We start from the raw sequence: 5,238 nt of genomic DNA, 5'->3' as shown, positions 1-5,238 counted from the left end.
TAAAAGCTACGTAGATGTTGAGTAGAATCTAGTAGTCACTGTTGTAGAATTTTAAGAATCAAGTCTGTATACTTTTTCAGTTGTCTTAACAAATACATCTTGTCCTCTTCACTTAAGGATTCAATATAAATGCCTTCATTAGTCAACATCTGGACTGAAGTGTTTGCTTCTTCCAGTACTTTTTCAATGGATAGCTCTGATTGATCCAAATGTAGCTTCTAGTGGTGGACAAAGATCCACTACTGTTGTAACAGATGCCTGGATGGTTTTATTTAATGACCCAAGCGATTTCAACAGTATACTTACAAGAGAGAGAACGGCAATTGTCTTCTCTGAACATAGTAGCAAAAGTAGTCCACCAGCCTCACTACTTAGGTCCATCCCATTATGGTAGACACTTTCCAAAGCCAGTAATAACGACTGGAGTAATTTTAAGACAATAGCCAAGGATCGCTCATGAGAAAGCCAGAGGGTTTTCCCAGGTTGGACTAATTTGAACTTCAGTCCCAGTGTATCTTCTATATTTTCCAAGATATTCAGTCTTTTTGGATTCTTGCTGAAAAAAGACTATAATGAAGACATTAAATTTATAGCTTTTTAAATGTCTTTTGAAGAGTTTGCAACTCGTACTAGTGCTAGTTGGACTGGATAGCCTCTGCAGTCTGTATAGGAGAGATCAGGGTTACACTTTTCTCTGAGCAAAGCTTGTGCTCCACCATGTCTTCCAGAGAAGTTTGCAGCTCCAATGCACAAGCAGCCATCTCTTTGGGGTCCAATTGACAAGCATTTAACTCTTCTAAGATGTGGGTTGTCACAGATGCAGCCTATGTGTCTTCTATAACTTGAACATCTAGAAATGCATCTACTGGCCTACCCCTGATGTCAGGATAACATACACAGTGACTTAATACTTGATGCCTATTTGCATTGGTGCATTCATCAGCCATGTATGCAAATTTTTTGAATGTGGTGAGAGAGTTCTTCACTTTTTCAACTGTTGAGTCTTTCACTGTTGCACCACAGGCTTCTAACACCATTAGAAGCCACTCAGCTGAGTTTCTTGCTGGTTTTGTTTGGAACCAGTGTTCAGCTTCAGGATGAACAAGTGACAATGCAATTAACACTGGCCTCCAGTTTGTAGTGTGTGGTATCTCTTGCTTAAATAGAAAGTAGGATGCCACAGCCATGTTTGTTTGCATGAACTGTGTTGTGTCTCCAGCATTTTTAACAGCCTCATTAACACTCACTGGTGTTGTCCTTGGTCAGTGGAGACTCAGAGTTCAGAGGTGCTTTCACATGAGTTCACCTCCCAGGTGGAGGGTAAGATGGCACCTTGCTCATTCCTCCAGCTGCTCCCTGTTCACTCTGCCCACTGTTGTTGGTTGTGCCATTGTTCACTCCATCGCTCTGTTCCCAATGGCCCTATGCCATCAACTTCTGCTGCCACCTGCCACTGTGACCTTTGCAAGTTGGTTTCTTGAGGTTCCATCCATCTCTCAGTGATTTCAGCTGAGCTCTCAGTGGAGGGAACCTCACTGCTAGTGCAGACTGGGCCATCTCTTCCGCAGAAACACTGTCCCACAGCAGGTCCAAGCACTTAGACCTGATTATCAGTGATTTCAGCTGTAGTGGTTACTTCACAAAACAAAAGACTCTAGGGAGCCTGATCAGCTCTGTCTTTAAACAGTGGAGAGGGGCAAGTCAAACAGTACTTGTGACTCAAGCAGACCATCAAGCAAAATGCCTGTCCCCACCCTCTCTCTTGACTCCCTCAGTCAACAGTTCTACTGCCCTTTTCTCATACAATAAGAATAACAACATTTCATTAATGCCCCCCCCCCGCATTCAAGTGATTTGTAACCCAACGCCAGCCAAAATCTATCACTTGGGCTACACAGCTCTGTTTACTGGATACTTAGGTAGATTAAGTGTGAATGTAGATACAGCCTGGTCCTGAAACCTTTCCCCCCAGCTCATCACTGGCTGTCAGGGAGAGCTCGTTTAGACTTTGCTTCCAAATCCTCATTTGAAATTATTAGGTTGGCCAACATCACCGAAATGAATGCACTGACATCGTCATAAAAACAACAGCTGTATAAGGAAGCTAGTCTATGTTCCTACTTTTCAAATCTATTACCCTTTTTCAGATACACGTATTTTATCATACACTGTATATGCTTTTAAAGGGTGTATTAATGTTTCAATTTCAATTCAAATTTCCAAACAATCACTAAATTGGCAACACTGCATGTAATTAGTTCACAGAACTGGGGGGGCGGGTGTTAGGGAAATTGGGGTGGGGTAGGGAAATCCTGTGCCATCCCCAGAGTGACAGCATGTTCCAGCCCAGGGTTGAAACAGCTGAGCAAGACTTGCCCTGCAACTGCTGCTCTGGGCACCAGAGAGAATGGAGCCTGGCTCCCCTGTGCTCTCAGTGCTTCTGCTGGTGCCCAAATGCGGCTGAGAAGGAGAAAGCTGCCTGACAGTAATGTGAGGGGGGATGGGTGATGAGAGGGAAGTCTGGAACAGGGAGACAGGGGGGCCAGGATCACAAGCCCATGGGGATGGGGAGCTTGCATGGGTGGGAATCTGGGAATGGGACAAGATAAGGTGGTGGAGAGAAACTGGTCCTGGGATAAGAAGGGGCTGGAGGGCACAGGGTTGAAAGAATTAGTCTGTGGACGGGGAAAACAAGGGCAGAAGGGTCTGTGCCCATTGGACCACACTTCCCTCAGTTCCTGGAATGGAACTCCAGATGCCTGAGTCTCACCATTGCTCTGCTGTCCACAATTATCTGTGAAACCCATTGAAAAAATCATGTGCTGAATCTCCCTCTAGTGTTGCTCCACAGAGGATGACAACCTACTACTGCTATCAGTTACTCCATTAGCTCAAGTGACAGAGGCCTGTGCAGTGAATCTAAAGGTTTCTATAGTGCTGATTACCCATGGTATGGTTCCACAAGATAAAATTTATGTTTTGAGTTTTTTTCCAGTTTCCTTTTTTAATAACCTAGAAAATTACAGCATAAAAGCTACATTACAACAAGCTTAAGGTTGCAAAGTCAAGCAGTCAAAAGTTGAGAAATGCCCAACCAGGGCCGGCTCCAGGCACCAGCTAAAGAAGCAGGTGCTTGGGGCGGCCAATACCAAGGGGCAGCATTCCAGCCGCTATTGGGGCGGCAGGTCAGGGTCTTTGGTGGTGGGTCCCTTGCTCCCTCTCGGAGCGAAGGACCAGCCGCCGAATTGCCACTGAAGAGTGAAGCGACACGATTGCACTGCCATCGCTGGTTTTTTTGGGCACCATTTGGGGCGGCAGAAAACCTGGAGCCGGCTCTGTGCCCAACATTCCCAGAGCAGGCCTAGTCTGTGAAGTGAATGAGGCAGGATCCTGCGAGAAGAAAAAAAAGAAAAGAAAAAGCCTTTCATGGGAAAACTTAATTCTAGCTTTTCCTAACTACTGAGTGTTTGACTGTGCAACCTTAACATTCCTTTACTATTGTTTTGTGTGTGTAATAGTGTATCAAAGGGCTTGTCTTCACTACAGGCTAAATCAGCACCGCTGCAATTGATGCAGAATCTTCAGTTTAGCGGGTCTGCTGAAGACACAATAAGTTGATGGGAGAGTGCTCTCCCATTGCCTTCAGTACGCCTCAACAAGAGGTGGAAGCTATGTTGACAGGAGAGGGTCTCCCGTTGACATACAGCTGTGTCTACTCTGCACTAAATCAATCTAAGTTACATCAACTTAAGTTGTGTAACTTAACTAGAGTAAATTAGATTTAGGCCTTGTCTACACTAACAAGGTAAGTCAGAGTCTAAGCATGTATCTGTTGTGTAACTATATTACATAACGAAAGCGCAAGAGTGTTTGAGTCTGAGGCTACATCCACACTACTGCGATGTCAGCCTATGCTACACAACTCCAGCTATGTGAACAACGTAGCTGAATTCGACGTACCTCCAGTCGAATTACCCCCGGAGGTGGGGGGGGAGTCGACGGGAGAAACTGTCCTGTCTACTTACCTTAGTCTTCTCATCAAGGGTAGAGTACAGGGGTCGACTGGAGAGCGATCTGCTGTCAATTTGGCTGGTCTTCACTAGACCCGCTAAAATCAACCGCCGGTGGATCGATCTCAGAACATCGATCCCGGTTGTAGTATAGATGTAGCCTGAGTAGTCACAATGGTAACCGAGTAGGTTCAAATGTGACAAGAATCTGACTGAAATCATTGGTTACTCTCCATCAATCTTCCTGATGAGAACTCAGTAATAAGGGATCAACCAATCAAACCTCTCACCATTCCACCCCAGCAATCTCTCTTAGAAAGAGCTGTTATCATTTCTGGTTAAATGTAGCTGTCTGACAATTCCTTCATCCTGATGGCCTTATTGTTAAACTGCTAACCCATGAAGAGAACTGCAATAAAAATGACAAAGAAGCATTATGGAGACTGGTGCACAGCTGAGCATGCTCGGTGCAATATTTTCAAAAGGTCATAACTTTGTTATTTATGACATGACTTTCTCCCAACTTGTCAAAGGTTCTTATCCTGTTTGAAAACTAAGTGTAGGTTTAAAGACTGGAAACAGAGCAGGATTTGAGTTACGTGACATAGCAGAAGGTGGAAAACAGAAAAAGCCAGTTGGTTCATTGTTGCATACTACTACTACTACTGTGAAAAACAGAAAAAGCCAGTTGGTTCATTGTTGCATAAGCCAAAAATTGCTGGACAGATTCTGGTAAAACTTTCCCAAAAATCTCCTTAGGTGAAAACTGGGCATAAGAAATTTCAGCTCCAAAGGAGGTTTTTGTGAAAGTTGGCAGGAACTGAAAATAGGGGTCAGCACAGGGTAATCATGGAGTCATAGCCATACCTCCATCATTACCATTGTTCTTGGCCAGATGCTTGACATGTAGCTTTGGGAACAAAACTCCACAGAGATGAGCTGCAGTAATGTAGAGGAGGAAGGATATACTTCAAAGCTCCTAATGGTTTTGGTAACTTTGCTCTTTCTCGTTGCCTAGAAGATATCTATTTTTCTCTTTTTCTGATGAACTGATGAGCCAGGAGGTTACCTGCCTGTCAATTCATATTTGCATCCTGCTTGTCTTCAGGACAATGGAATTTATGTACCTATTATTTTTGATATAGAAAAATTGAAGGGAAAGGCGATGGATTCTGATATGGCTCGCTGGGGGTGTTCAGTCTGGCCTGGGCTGCACCTCTCTCTGAAG

Source organism: Gopherus evgoodei, chromosome 13 (assembly GCF_007399415.2).
Source record: "Gopherus evgoodei ecotype Sinaloan lineage chromosome 13, rGopEvg1_v1.p, whole genome shotgun sequence".
NCBI lineage: Eukaryota > Metazoa > Chordata > Testudines > Testudinidae > Gopherus > Gopherus evgoodei.
This window is presented reverse-complemented; position numbering follows the sequence as displayed.